Source organism: Cervus canadensis, chromosome 10 (genome assembly GCF_019320065.1).
Source record: "Cervus canadensis isolate Bull #8, Minnesota chromosome 10, ASM1932006v1, whole genome shotgun sequence".
In the NCBI taxonomy this organism is placed as follows: Eukaryota; Metazoa; Chordata; class Mammalia; order Artiodactyla; family Cervidae; genus Cervus; species Cervus canadensis.
In genome coordinates, this window is record NC_057395.1 from 55,471,197 (window position 1) to 55,487,412 (window position 16,216).

The following is a 16,216-nucleotide window of genomic DNA, read 5'->3' on the forward strand; positions in this document are numbered from 1 at the left end:
TTGGGGTCAAAGGGTTCCCTTAGACGCAGGTGATGGATCCCAGCAGCTGCTTCCTCTTCTATCGGCTGGAAGCTCTGATGTTATTGCCCTCCTTTTACCAGTATATTTTTGTAAATTACTCAAATAATGAGATAAAATATGTAAAGATGGGTAAAAACTGGCACTCACCCTTCAGGAGGCACTGGCCTATTCAGGTGAGGGGCTTTTGATGAGGAAGGTTTAAGGGCCAGACTTTCCCCCACAATTATCATTTATAGATCAGTTCAAGTAATCTGTCCCAATTTACTGATCGGGCTCCTACGTGCATGTATAGAATAGCTTCATCTGACTTACAAAACTAATAACAAGAAAGAAAGGCTGACACTTGTGGATTGTGTGAGGACCTGGCCCAGACGGTTGCCTGTAAAAGCCGCCCATTCATTATGGAGCTCCCTGCAAATAGCTTAGGTATAATTGGCACATTTGACTGCAGATTGCCCGATCCTTTAAATATCTCTTCTGATGTGTTAAAATTAGCCTTTTCCTAAACCACAAAAAAAGAAAGGACTGTCCTTTTTAAGCAAATGTGCAGAGAAAGCTCCATTTGTCTGGATCAGTTGAAAGTGGTCCTGTCTAAAGTCAAGGTTGTATAACAGGTGACCTTTCAAGGCACCATCCAGACTTAAGATGTTAGAATTCTCCCCTTTTGATTAAGAAAAAAGGTTTTTCTTGACACTTGAGAGTGGCTGAATCACAATGGGGGTTGGAGAGAAGGAAGAGGAAGGGGAGAGAAGAGATGTGAAGTGCCACAGAGTCTGGGTTCTGAGTTAGGGTGCCAGGAGGTGGGGAGGGGCCCCTGGTTTATTGCACACAAAAAGAAACTATTTGACAGTCCCCCTTCTCGACCTAAAGCAGCTGCCCGTGGCGCCTAAGGTTCAAGGGAACTAGCAGGGATGTGAACCCATGCCTGTCTGACTCCGAGGGCTAGCTGCATGAAATTGTACCCCTGCTGAGGTCCAGGTTCTCGCTCAGATCTTGCTGATGAGGTCAGGCTGCCAGGGCCGGACTCGGGGTCTGACGGAAGCTGTGGACACCACCACCAATAATACCAGGTGAAGTTCAAGACCAGCATTCCCAAAGGGCTTAATTTTATTTTCTTAGTCCCAAATGTGTTCTCTAAGTCTTTGGGGGACTTTCGTTTAATTAGAGAAGCAAGCAAGATCGGGCAGGGTGTGCAGAGGCAGGTAGGATGGCCGCTGCCCTTGGGACAGAGGAGTGGGAGGAGACACTGAGAAGGGTTGCAAGGGACACATTGTTCTGACTTCACTGTTACTTCAAGAGACAGTGCTACACTTAGAAAAAAAGACATGAAACAACCAGTACAAAGTTTCAATCATATATCATGGGACAAAAATAGAATGGGAAGAGAATAGATGAGAGGAGCATCCATGACTCATTAATCAGAACAGAGTCAAATGCCAGACTTGTCAATTCTTGATTGGGAGACCTCACACAAGTTATTCTAGCTTTCTAAGCCTCAGTTCACTCCTGTTACGTGGGGATGACTAGAACAGCATCAGCTCATGAGTGTGTGGGGCCAGATCCCTAGTAAGCTGATGACAACAGAGCTCGCACTGGTGAGCCCCAGGGTCAGAGCTGCATCATCTAATCCTCATTCTGTCCCCTACTTGCTGTGGTCCTTATTTGGTCACTTCACTTACCTGAGCTCAGTGCTCTCATCTGGAAAAAAATCGAGAGAGGAAACAAAAATGTGAAGGCGAGGGGAGAACCACCTCCCAGGTTTGGCCTGGAGACACACAGCTAAGGAAAGGAAGCTTCTCTACAAAGTGGAAGAGGGCACACAGCTAGGAGCAGGACTGCCAATGAGATCTGACTGACTGGGGCTGAAAATTCTCAGACTTCTTCCTCCTGCACCCTCCATCAACTAAAGACAACCTTGCTTTTGCTGGACCGAATTCTTCCCCTCCCCACAATGTGGAGACAGACAGGGTGGAAGAGTCAGGATCCAGTGTGAAGGGATTCCAATAAAAGGATTCTGGCCAGCTGGGAAAATCCTAGGGTTCTCCTTTGTTATGAAGAATCTGGTTTTAGGTAAATTCAGGAGATGCTGCAATGGCTGAAGAATCTACACAATGATAGGGGAGGCCAGGAAGAGGAGAGGAAGAGAGGATAGATTTGGGGTATCAGGAGATGTATTTGGGGGTTTGGCAGGTGAGAAGGATGGAGGATTTGAGGAGATTAGGGAGAAAAGGAAATTTGGAGAAAGGAAGCTTTGGGTTTCTAATAGGATCCCCATTAATGCTTGTGAAAAGAGGTAAGAAAAGATTGCAGTTCATTTCTAATCATTTTTTAGTTGTGGATTTGCTTCTTTGAACATGATTCCTTGCAAAGACTGGGCCACACAGGACGCTGATGTGTGTTAGGGAATACTGCAGTGGAGTTCTAGGCTGACCTGTGGGAAACGGCTTTTTCACCATGAGGGCAGTTCATGAAACACTCTTACAAGCACTTTCTCCTTTGAGTTTCTACTGAGCATTGTGAAAAACGCATAGTGTGGATTTTCATATGTGTGAATCCTTAGAACTGCGCCCATCATAAATAACTAAACTCTGGCCACTCACTAAATGTTAGTTTTCATTATTGCATTAGTAAACTTGTTTAAGGAATGTGCACAAACACTCACTCTGTGCCACACACTGTACTTGGCAAACAAATGCGGTCATGCGTTAACTCCTGAAGGAAGTAGTACCGAAAACACTCCAGCAGGACGAACGGGAATTAGTTATGAGGTGAATGACCTGGGGAGTGTGTACGAGGCCGGGCAAGGATGAGGCGTGTGTAATCAGTGCAGCCACAGAACTCTCCCAGACATGCAGTTGTTTGATTAAACCAAGTCACCACCGGCCAGAGCAGACAGAATCAATTGGCCTTGTTCCAGGGCAAAAGGCCAGGGAGGGGAAGGCTGGACCATTCTGGCCTCAAATAATCAAATGCTTTTTTCCTCCAAGGGTCAGCTGCCTAATATCAGCTCAGCTCTGCCTCCAGGGTCTGCATCAGTGTGAAACACGACCTTGGGGCACAGGGGTTGCAAAAGCATTTGTGTTAGGGTAAGAGAGGTGCTTGGAAAGCAGCCTCATTAGTCTGTTCACTTCTCCCAGGCCTGAACCCCTGACCTGCAAGCAGCTCTGTGCAGGGTGCCCTGGGTTGGGGGTGAGGGTGGGCGGCAAAGGGACAGTCCTGTAGGGTGTGGCCTCTGCTTCAGGATCTTACTGAAATCTGCACACTCTACCCGAACATTTCTGAGTATTTTCTGTCTACTCTGTAATGTAACTGCGTGTGTCTTATGGGTTTCACAGCTGAAATGACTCCTTGCTATGATGGGTTGAAGGGTAACTTCCAAAAAAACACGTCCACACCTCAACCCCCGGAACCTTAAATGTGTCCTTATCTGGGAAAAAGGGTCTGGTCTCTACAGGTGTAATTAAGTTAATGATCTTGAGATGAGATCATTCCAAGCAGACCCTAAATCCAATGTCAAGTGTCCTTACGAGAAACAGGACACAGAAGAGGAGACACAGAAATGCCATGTGAAGGCGAGGCAGAGACGGGGTGAGGCTGCCACCACCGTGGAAGTCCCAGAGCCTCCAGAGGCTGGAAAGGCGAGGAAGGCCTCCCAGAGTCTGTGGGGGAGTCCACCCGGCCCACCCCTAGATTAGACAGAGATCAGGCCTCCAGACTGCAAGATAATGCCTTTCTGGAGCTTTAAGTCACCAAGCTTGAGGTAATTTGTTACAGCAGCCGCAGGAAACTGATACAGCACTTGCCAACATACTCTCTGAATTACTTCCTTCCTGCTGAACACTGCCCTCTCGAAACATGCTGTGATTTATGCGCTTAATTATTTACTTCCCGTATTCCCGCTGGACTGTGAGCACCAGAAGGGTGTATTCTGGCTCCAGATCTGGTGCCTCATAGGTGCTCTGCAAAGATTTCTTAAATGAATACATGGAAGAAGGTGACATAACAAAGATTCAAACTCATCTTCGGATGTCAAGTAAACATTTTGTATTGTGCATGTGAACAGACTTACAAGATAGATGGAAGGTCAGCCAGCCAGTAACATACCTGGTATGTGTTAAATAAACTAGATGGCCTTGATGGTGGAGCACACATCCCTTCTCCAAGCCCAAACCATTGGGTAAAATGGTGCAGACCTGGATAAATGGCTCACTGAGACTAAAGCAAGGTTTCTCAGCCTCAGTGCCGGTTACAGTTGAACTGTTGGAGCAGGATCCTTCTTCACTGGGATGGGAACTGGCCTCCCTGCGCATTGTTGGGTGTTTAGCAGTTTCCTCTCTCTCCCCACCAGATGCCAGAAACACAGTCCTCACCCACCCAACCCCCAAGCCAGGTGTGACAACTACAAATATCTTCCGGCATGGCCAGGTGTTCCTGGATGCAGGAAACATCGTTCCATGTTGACAACCACTGACCTAAGGACTCAAATGGACAAGTAAACTTGACTTCTTAAATAAGGAAGCAAGAACACCCTTCCTCAAGCCACATACATGGACAGAAATCCACCAGCTGCAGTCAGAACTGGGAGACTACTGAGGGACATGCATCATTTCACCTCACTGAGAAGCTAGAGGAGAAGCTGATAAGGCTGCCAGGGAGAAGGAGGACCCTCGGTGAATGGGCTGTTCCCACAGGCAGGACAGAGGAGGGGGCAGAGCTACAGCCCTCTTATCACCACCAGCCCAACAGGGCAGGTCCTGAAGAGAAACTTGGGAGTCAGCAGTGCAAGTGGACGGAGCACACCAGTGACACACGCAGGGCCCAGTGAGCACCAGCGTCCATGCCCCCCCTCCTCACTGCTGCTGTGCCCACCCATGCCTGGAAATGACCACCACCCAAGGGTGTCACACCCAGGCAGGGGGTGCGGAGAATCTGGGGAGACATGGGCAGTGCTGGAGTGGGGATGATATCATCTAGTGCTTATGGGACACCTGCTCTGTCCTGAGCGCTGTGCCATCCAGGTCAGGGAACCCAGAGAATATCAGTAATCACCACCAGCCTCCATCTCCAATTCTGAAAAGGGCATAAGCAGGGGAAATGATCAGAGACGTAACCGACGACTTTGGAAGACCTCTCTCAGCCCTTTATCTAGAAACCAGGTTAAAACTGATAAAGGCAGCAGAGGCTGCGGTAAGGCCATAAATGAAATGTGGTTAATGTAGCAAATGCCCATGTCCCACCACTCAGCTTTAGGAAGTGCCACAATTGTTCTGTATTTACAGCAGACCTTTTTGATTTAGTGAATAAAATAACACAAGACATTTCAAGGACCATTTCTGTTCCTCTCTTTCCCTCCCCAGTGGAAACCTGGATTCTTAAAAGTGGTGAACATCCTTCCTTTTTGTACTTTTGATAACATATGTGCATCCAAAAATCTTACCGGACTGTTGTTTTCTGTGTCATTTTTATGCAAATCATATCTAAATGGATGTATTCTTTTCTCTTTCTTCTCCCTTCCCTCATGTTTTGTTTTTGAGCATTTTCTAGGTTGATATGGGAGATCTAATTCAATCACTTTAACTGCCACAGATTAATCTATTGCATAAATTACCTTATCCAATCCCTATTAGAAGCTTTAGGTCATTTTTGATTTGTTATCCAAAACAACACTGCAGTGAAAATTCTTGTACATGTCTCCCTGTGTGCATAAGAGCGTTTCTCTAGGCTATAGATAGAGTGGTGTTGTGGGATTATAGGGTATAAATGTTTTCGACTTAACTAGATATTAACAAATTATTTTCCAAAGTGGCTGAACAATTTATACTGTAAATAGCAAAGCATGATCTGGTGATTGCCAGAGTCCTATTTTCCCAAATCTTCAAGAACTGATTATCCCTACACTATTCCAACAATGCCAGTGCATGGAGAAACACAAAGATCACTTGGTTGTTTTTATGAAACCTGTAAAACCTGGAAGCCAGGACATGGATCACCACAGAAAAGGTAGTTAGAGGAAGTTTCTGTGAACAGCTCGAACACACCATGACAATTTGCATAGTCCAGGAACTGTTCAGTTTAGCAAACTTTTAAAAATCCCTTTACCAAATTAACAAGATAAAGGGAAACAAGCTTGCGATGATTTCTTTTCTTACAAGTCATAAAGACACCTCATGAAATTTAGTACCCACTTCTGATACTTGAAATGGAAATGGAGAATACCTCCTTACAAATATTTTTTAAGTACACATTTCATTCTAAAAATTACCATCATAATTCATTGTAAAAATGTTACAAGCATTCCACTAAAGTCACAAAATTGTGAGTACTCTTTGTCATTACTATTGTATAACATTTTTCCAGAAAAGCTAAACAAAGCAATTAGACAAGAATATAAAAGCAGTCGTGAATGTTGGAAGAGGCGAAACAATCATAATTTGTAGATAACAAGGTTGTATTTTTGGAAAAACTCAAGATAATAGCAAAAGCAGGCACCATGAGATGGGAGCCTGCCTCCTTCAGCCCTGAGTCTCCGCAGCCCAGCACTGCCCTGGCCCAGAGTCTGCTTGATAAATGCCTGTGGATGGGGACAGGGTCTTGAAGCGGGCTTTACTAGAGCATGCTCCCTGCAAGGAGCACAAGCCCGTTATGGAATAAGGCACTACATGGACAAGCTGGACTAGGGAGCATGAGGTCAGACAAACGAGTTTGTTTACCTCAAAACATCTGAGATCCGTTAACATGAGAACACACATCATGACCCTCCAAGAGTCCCCAGCGATCATAACCACAGAGCCCCTTGCTCGGAGCACTTTGGAGTAACCTGTATTATGGAACATTCTGGCATGGTGCATGTCCAGAAGAATACTCAGCATAGTATTAAATTAGGGGATGGGATTTGGATGGTCACTAGCTTCCCAGGTGTCGCTAGTGGTAAAGAATCTGCCTGCCAGTGCAGGAAACACAAGACATGGGTTCAATCCCTGGGTGGGGAAGATCCCCTGGAGGGCATGGCACTCATTCCAGTACGCTTGCCTGAAGAATCCCCATGGATAGAGGAGCCTGATGGGCTGCAGTCCATAGGGTTGCAAAAAGTCAGACATGACTGAGTACTTTGTGTATTGTTGTTAATTTGTCTTTGTACTTTGTGTTGTTGAAAATGTTTACAATGAGTGAGCAGGTATCATTTTACACGCACACAAGATAAAAAAAGAGTAACACTAAAATGCAATCTTTTGCTGTATCTCAAAACCAACTTTATTTTATAAAATCATGAGTTCTACTGAAGTTGTTTTGAAAAAGGAAAGGCCAGCTTGAACCCAGTGGAAACTTGTAAAATAGTAGAACCAGATATTCGGTACTTAAATTCCGCCTCTCCCACCTACTTCTAGAGGGACTTTGGGGAAATCACTTCACCTCTTTGAACCTCATTCTGCGACATGAGCTACCTCACCAAGTGGAGGATGCAAGGTGTTTAAGATGCAATAATCCCCCAATACTGTAGAGCAGGGAGAACTCTGCTCAGTATTTTGCAACAACCTAAATGGGAAAAGAATTTGAAAAAGATTAGATACATGTATGTGTATAACATATGTATATGTACATACATACACATGTATATGTATGAATCACTTTGCTATATACCGGAAACTACCACAACATTGTTAATAAATTATACTTCAGTATAAACTAAAATTACAAAAGAAAAAAAATCATGTGTAACCACCAAAAAAAAAATCCACAATAAATATTAGCTACTTTCCCTGTCACTAATATTGATGGACCTCAATTAAATTGTACCATCTAAGTATGTTTGAATTTTTTAACATGTATTTTTATTTATTTGGCTGCACCAGGTCTTAGTTGTGGCAAGTGGGATCTTTGATCTTCATTGAGACAAGCAGGATCTTTTAGTTGTAGTGTTGGGATCTAGTTACCTTAGCCGCTGGACCACCAGGGAAGTCCCTGTTTGAATATTTGAGTTAAATGTATTTCAATCTGTTTAAGTCATCCTTTTCTACACCCAGACCCCCAAGGTTTGCTTAAGGACCACAGACAAAGGTTTCACATGTGTCCCAGGTTTAATCATGCTCACAATCAGCAGGTTCCTCCCAGCAGCCTCCCTTGTGGTATGTAGTTGTGCCAACAGCCCCCTGCCCGCACGCCAGTAGGGGCTATGGCCATGCTGAGCAGCAGTCAGGACCCCAGCCTGGGAGGAGACTTGGGGAGGCACGTGAACACAGAAGTCTGTCCTACAGCTGGGTCTTCTGTTTGTAGAGCTGTCATTACAGGAACATCTGGATTCCTTAGATGATACTGGGAAAAGCAAAGATTATGTTTGGCTGGCTGGTGTATTTTAAGGGCTGTATCTCTTATTCTGCGTGATTAGGAAGTCATTAGCAGCTTAAACTTGATGCCTCCCTCAGAGCTGATTCCATGGCTCTGTCTGTCTTCCAGGGCAGGATGAGAATGTGGGGGAACTCCTTTTATGAATAAGCTACCATTGTCCACCCCAGATTTTTAGGCTCGATGCAAACAAAACTTTCTGTCCTTCTGTTGAATAATTGATCACATAAGCCAACTTTTTCATGGGGCCCCATGGATCTTGGGAAAGGCAAGATGGACAAGTCAGCCAGTGGCCTGAGCCCTAACAACCTGCACCCAAACAGTCCCATCCAGCTCCTACCGAGCACAAGAGGGACTACCTGGAAGAAAAGAGAAAAAAAAAATCAGAATAAAGGCTAAACTACAGAGTAGTGTGGGACTGAAAGGATCTTCAGGCTCGTGACCGGCTTAATCTGTGCTCGGGTCCCACCTCCACCGTGCAGCCTTCATTTCCATCCAGAATCAGCGCTCTCCTCACCTGCGAAGTGCGGCAGGTGACAGACCAGCCTCATCATGCTGTTGGGGAGCCCATGAAATAGACCACCCCCCAAGCCGGGTGTGGAGCGTCAGACATACACACAAACACACGCACACACATGTGAGTGCAAGAACATGTGTGCCCGCATGCGTGTACACAGAAACACCTGAGCGATGAAGGAGGGTAAAGTGGGAACCGCCTTCAGGACGGCTGTGAAGAGTAAATGGCAGAGTGCGCCCAAAGCACGTGGACTGCAGCCTTGCATGTCACGCAAGCTCAATGAACACTTCTTATTGTTGTTATTGTTATTAATATTAGTCTGGTTTATATTTATTCACAAACCAAAATATGTCAAACTCTCCCCCCATCTCACCCTTTTGAATATATATGCTTGCTTTTTGCCAAGAAGAACTCTTGCCAAGAAGTGCTTTTGTTATATGTATTTAGAAAACCCAGCCTAAACTATTCCTGGCTTTGTGCCAGGAACCGAGCTGACTCTGCCTAAGATAGCATGCAGACCCTCTCCATAGGAAAGCCAATAGCCCCTCTGCAGACCACCACCAGGCACCACAGCTGAGGAGAAACTCCAGACCTCAGACATAGATTCTCCCAACCTTCTCCATATAAAATGGTTTTTCATTTTTTAAACTGAATCTCATTGGTTTAAAACTCCTCCATGTGATTCTACTCCTTTCCCTGGCATTCTTGTTGAGATCAGGAAAAATACAATTTTCCTTCCTGAGGAAAGTGTGATTAGGTGTGCACTGATTTTCTCTGAGTAACACAGCCTCAGCCCTGTAATTAATATCCCGGCCGTCCATGGCCTCATAATTAAACATGAGACGCACAGGACGGGGAGAAGTCACAGGAAGGCAGGAGGTAAATCACTGGGCTAGTTTCTGCCACCCATTCCTGGGAGCCACAAGGAAGGCGTGAGGCCCCCTGGGGAACAGGGTGCCCCTGAAGCGAGCTGGAGGTCACCTGAGCCAACACAATCATTTATTTCCCACGGTGGCCTGTTTTCCAGGGTGCTTCGTGGAACATTAGGCAAGCAGTGCCTGATAATGGCTGCAGAGTCTCTGTCCACCTAACACATACACTGCCTGCAGAAGACACAGCTACTCCATCACCCAGGTCAGAGTCCATACGAAAGGAAATGGAGGATTTGTCCCGAGTCCTTGCCCGCTGTTCGGCGAGACCATTAGTGTCTGGAAGAACACAGGCAGGGAAGGTCTCAGGGAGGCTTCCATGATTGTTTCCATGGGTGTGGTTCCCCTCCCCTGTGGAATGTTTGGCTCATAAATCCTCTCTCACACCAGATCCTCCCGTTCACGCTCACCCAACATCCTGCCTACCTCCTCCATTTTCCAGAAAGTTGGAGTCGTGTGGCTGGACAGGGCAAATGGACAAGAATAGAAGTGGTGCACGGGGCTGCCAGGCTGTGAAAGTCACACGCCTCCTTTTTCTCTGGATTCCTCCTCCTGGCAAACTGCAGGACATTTAGTCCAGATGAAGAGACTCTGAGGTGGCAGGACCCCCATTTACTGGGACTGTGGCAAGCAGAGTTCCCCACCCATCAACACTAGGTGAGGGTGAGCCTTGTGATCAAGAAAGAACCCTTTCCAAGATGAGCCTCTGAGAGCATCAGGGTCATAGCCTACTGTACTCTTATTACCTCTTTAACTAAAATAAGCACCTACTATGTGCAAGGCCTTGGGTGGAACACCCAACAGAACAGTAGAAAAGATAGGAAAAACAAACAAGTAAACATGTGTTAAGCGGTCTGATTATTTCTATGAAGGACACAAACGAGTGTGTCTTGGACAATAGTAGGGCACCCTCTGTATTTTGTTTTAGGAAGGCCTCTCTGAGGAGGGTTGATGATGATGAAATTCAAGAAACCTTCCTGGCCAAGTGTGGGAGGAAGGGCAGAGCATTGCAGCAGTGGAACCGTGTATGCAAAGGTCCTGGGGTAGAAGAGAGAGAGGGATTCTGGGAGGAGCAGAAGGGAAGCCAGTGTGGCTGCAGATTGCTACAGTCTGTTCAGGCATGGACCAAGTGAGGTGGGGGACACAGGCAGGGACAGATGACAGAGGCTCCTGTTTCTCCCAGTGAGAGGAGAGCCCATTGGGGGATTTTCAGTAAAAGAGAGACATGATCTGATTGACTTTTAAAAGGACCACCCTGGCTGCTATAAGGAGAAGCAGGAGGAAGAGGAGAGAGCCTGTGGGCATCATCCTGGTGGGAGATGAGAGTGCTCAGGGAGAAGGGAAAAAGCTCAGGCTTGAGAAAACTGTCACGGAGACTTAATCAGGTGCCACGGGTGCTGCAGATATTTCTGCCCTGCGCCCCACACCCGGAAGCTCACAGCTCCCCTTGCTGAGGCCCCCGGCTCCTGCCAGCAGCAATTTGTGGCTTCCAGCCTGGTTCCATCAAAGGACATTATGCCTTGACCCTAAGAAAAAACTGAATGTCCTTGGAGCGGGGGGAGGGCGTACTGAGAGGCAAGAAGGCCTCTCATATGGCTGCAGGTCACTGGAGGATTCTGAGCTCCAACAGAATCAGGGGGAGCTGCCCCTAGGCATCTGAAACCCCCGTCTGCTTATTAGAGGCCCAAGATGCCAGGAATAAAACAAAGACAGTAATGGGCATGGCCATTTATCATGGGGTGTTACTTGCTGTGGAGTTACAGGAAGTTGAATTGGGAGAGGATTTGGAGAACATTCTGGAAAGAGCCAATAGGAGGGCTCTGTGAGTCTTGGGGAAAGCCAGGTGCCTGCAGGGCAGGCCGGACCCTGGGGCCTCCAGGTCTCCCCAGGACCGCAGGTGGGCAGAGCTCAAAGGCGGAGGAGAGGAAGAGCAGCCGTGTCCGGCAGGGGGACCACGGTCTGTACTCAGGCCATGTGTCCACTTCCAGGTTCTGTGTTTCCATAGCAACTCCAGGCCCTCACCCTCCCAGCCCTACTGCTTCAGGCTTTAAATGGGCAAATGAAGGAGAGAGGATAAAATTTGACTTTTCGTTGAGTAGGACAGCGATCCAGGAATTAAATTGCCCCTATTTAAGGCTGTTCTCTCCCAGCCCTGTGAGAAGACATAATTTCACAAATTAGCCCGAGAACCCCGAATAAGTTAACCCCTCGGAGGCGGGAATGGGGCCCCTTCCACCACAGAAGGCTTGGGCCCACACGTTCAAGAGGCTTTCTGCCGCCCTTTCCCTCTGGGCCTGTCCAAGTCACTTCAGCTTCTCTCCAAGGAGCCAGCTCGGTCTGGCCGGAGATGCTGCCAATTGCAAAGAGCCGTGAGCATTCAAAGTGGCGACCTGGGCCAGGAAACACAGAAAGGAGGAATTCTGTGTGTGACTAATGGATCCCAGACAGAGCCACTCCCCAATCACAGCCACGACTTTACAGTGAATTTCCAGTCAATTATAGCTGCCCAAATACAGATAGCTCTGCGCAGAGGTGGCCAGTCAGGCTCACTCCCAGATGCCTGGGTCAGCGATTTCCGAAGCAGCCACTCAGCCATTCCTGATCCTCCACGAGAGCCCGGCTCTCTCCTCCATCTCCCGGTCCCAGGATGGAATCTGGGGCTCCAGGTGTGGGGGGCTGCCCTGATCCACGGCAGATGGCAGGCCCTTCTCCCCACTCTGCCTCCAGGCCCCCAGGTGAGTAAACTAAGAAAGTCTGTTTGAGTTCATTTGAGGCTGACAGGTTCTTCTGGTCCGCCTGACCTCCGCAAACACCTCTACAGTGAGATTTCTATTAGGGAAACACGACTTGAGAGTCTGTAATGGGCTTCCTGCCCCGATGCCGTGGTTTTAATTAACAGGGTCACCGGTGGCTGTCCCTGGCAGACATCACAGTGGAGGCCAGGGGGGCCTGAGGAGGAGGAGCAGAGCGGCTTCTGTCTGCCTGGATCCTGCCAACACAGAAGCTGCAGCTCAGGGCAGAGCCACTGTTCCAGGCCACAGGCGTATTCAGGCGGAACCCGAGCTGTTTCAGCTCCCAGGTGCAGTGGGCGCGCACAGTCCACGCCCCGGTGTCAGGCAGGCTGTTGGCTATCTCCAATTTGTTGCAGGAATGGCTGTGGTGAAATCCTGGTTGCAGCTGGCTCCAGGGCAGGCCAGGCTGCAGTTTGGCCCAACAGGCCCACCGGGCCTCCCGGGCCCCGGCATGACTGCCAGCCTTGAGAAAATCAATCAGCTGCACTCTGATTAATTTCAAGCTCAGCTCACCCCGCGACTGGCACCGTGAGAGGCAGAGCCTACATCCCGGCCTGGCGCAGCCCTAGGCTGGACCAGTGTCCAGCTGCAGCGTGGCAGCACGATGCCCTCCCCTGCTGTGGTGGTGGCAGGGGGCCGCTACCAGACAACTAGCAGGGGAGCCCTGAGAGAGGATTTTCAGCAGCTGATCACCGGCAGTTTCCTTGAGGCGTTTCCTAATTTTCTGTTAATGACAAAGAGAGGCAGGGATTCATCGTGTGGACCCCTGTCCTCTCCCCACTCTCAGTCTGTTTGGCCTCAGTCAGTCATGTGATGACTTCCACCAGCAGTTCAGATCAAGCAAAATACAGGTGCCCCTCATTATCCATCTATTATCAGTTCCTGAAAATGCTTTGCAGAGTGAATGTTCAGACATCGGAAGCTCAGATCCCATTATGTGAAATGGGATAAAACAATAACGCATTCCCGGACTGTTCAAAAACCCCCAACCAATTTTCCAAATATCACTAAAACACTCTGAAACACCCATATAACAACACACTAAGGGTTTTTGCATAATACAAGCCTGTAAAACACCTCCTTTCTAATTAGTCCACACTGAATGATCTCACAGAGGGGAGTGTTGAGGTGCAATATTTAACTGCACTGAACAGAATCAGATTCAAGTTGTATTTTCCTTCTCCACTGCAAGGGGCACATATAAAATGTAGCCCCACAAATGCAGATTGAAGAAAGGATCTCCTCTGGTAGAGCCCACTGGGAGTGCCCCCAGAGCCTGGCATGAGCAGTCTGGGCCCCGTGGAGGGCTCAGCCCCAGGGCAGGGAGGCAGGGGAGGCCTGATAGGAGGAGAGCCGGGGTAGCGAGGGGGTTCCTGCGGTGCCCACCCGGCCACTCAGCTGCATGCCTACACCATGCTTTCCGCTGGCCCATCCTCTCAGATCAGTCACAGAGACTTTTTATTCTAGGGGTGAATTTGCATGAAATGTTGACTAGTCATTAACGTGACTGTTTAGGTCATGGGAGTTTGGGTGGCATGGTGGTCAGTACTTGGACCTGTCTCCCAAAGTTCCTTGACCAATAGCTGTGTGTGACAAGAAAGGCAGTGACCACGGGGAAGGGCTCCGGCCCTCCTCTCCCCATTATCTGTTCCAGAAAATGGTCCCTGTGCTGTTTCCCCATCCACCTCCTCCCCACACAAGCCCCAGGCTGGGGTGACGTCACCAGGAGGAGGGACCAGGCAGGAGCAGAAAGCAAGACAAACCCCCTGAGGGTGGCTCAGCTGAGGGTCTGGGAAAGAGAAAGGTTCTGGAAGAGGCATGGTGTGCAGGAGGGTGAGAGAGCCTGGAGAGCAGAAAGCCAAGGAAGAGGGTTAGGTGTAGTGAGAAGTCATAACTGGATATTTTTAAAGTCCTTTGAGAAACCTACATTGAGACTCCACTCACCTTGAGGGGGTTTTGTTCGCTGGGCTGTGCTTTCCTAAATGGGGCACTGATCTGATCGAGACAGGTGGGGCCCCAAGTTCCACTGGAAAGCTTGTTTTGGTTTTTCCTTAAATTTCCTATGTTGTGCAGCAGTATCCAGTTTTTAACAGGACCGTGTGTGCCCCCAGGAAGTCTCATGTTTCAAGGGTGCCCCAAATGCACAGGCCCGGATCACAATGCCCAGGCATCTTCTCATCGAAAATGTGCTGTCAGCCTGTCCGGCTGCAGGTGAGAACTAAGCCTACAGAGGGCCGGCAGTTCCCTGCAGGCCTCCTTGAACCAGGGTTGGACCCAGGCCGGCTGATTTATGCAGGTATACGTCTTCATTGTTTGTATAGGCATCCATATGTGTGTACAGGTAGGCATAGGTTTATATGTATATGTACATGCATGTGTGTCTGTGTATGCATGTATACACACATGCCTATATGCGTGGGTCTGAGTGTGTATATGTGTATCTATGTGTGTATATTTGCATGTCTATGTTTATGTCTATGTGTGTATGTGTGAGTATACATGTGTGAGTGTCCATGTGTATGGATGTGTGTTTACATGTACTTCTCTGCGTGTGTCCACAGCTGCACTGTAAGATCCACACAGCCAGGAGGCAGGTGTTCCATGGCTGTGTCCCTGGAACACAAGCTCCCAGGACCCCTTAGTGACTACCTGCTAGGCTCACCTCTGGGTCCCCACCCGCCCTCTGGGCCCTGTCTTGGGGGCTCCCCAGCCTCAGCTCCGCTGCACGGGTCCCAGTTTCCCCAGACACTGCCGGGACCTCGGCCGCTTCCCTGGCCACATCGTGTGACTAGAGCAGGCCAGGAGAGGCAAGGCCTTGAGAGGAGGTCTGGGAAGGAAGTGAAATCCCATCTCACTTAACAGCCTAATAAGGATTTGAACTGAAGTCTGTGAGGAATTTTCAGTTTAACTGTTTTCTCAGGTGTGGAGAACACGTCTCAGCTTTCCAGCACCAGGGGAGGAAAAAGTCAAGCTGGAGATGGAAGGATGCCGGCCTCTGGCACCGGCTCCGCAGGCCTGAGCCCCCCGCCCACCCCCAAGAGTCCCCAGCAAACTGCTCAGGGCCTCCCTAGACCTGGAGCTGGAGGCAGGGGAGGGGAGAGCCATATGTGCAGGTGAGGGACGGGTCAGCTGTCTGCAGGAAACCAGGGGGAAATGATGTCATTGAGACACAGTGAGGAGCCGCTTGAAGACTTGAAGACGTTTCCAGACGCCTGGGCAACTGAGTCACCTGGAGGGAGGGGCTGGCGGAAGGAGGGAATCTGCAAAGCTCCTGACCAGATCCTCAGGGATGTGTGTGGATGCACCAGGTTGAACCATATGGGCAATTTCACCTTCTCTGCAGGTGGAATCCACTCCTGCTCCTCCCTGCAGCTGCCCGGGCCCCCGCCCTGCCCCTGTTCTCCCCCCACCCCCGTGTATTCTGCTGTGGCTGGTTCTCAACACAGGAGCCACCCCACCTCCAGGATCAGGCCAGCCACCCCGTGCCTGGGACACCCTCCTGCTCCCTGGGCGGCAGCTCCTTCCGCTAACTCAGGTCTCAGCCTTCCTTCCCCAAACACTGTCGCTAAAGCTGTCCCCCACATAAATCCTACCAGACAGCCTCTTCCCTTCCTTAA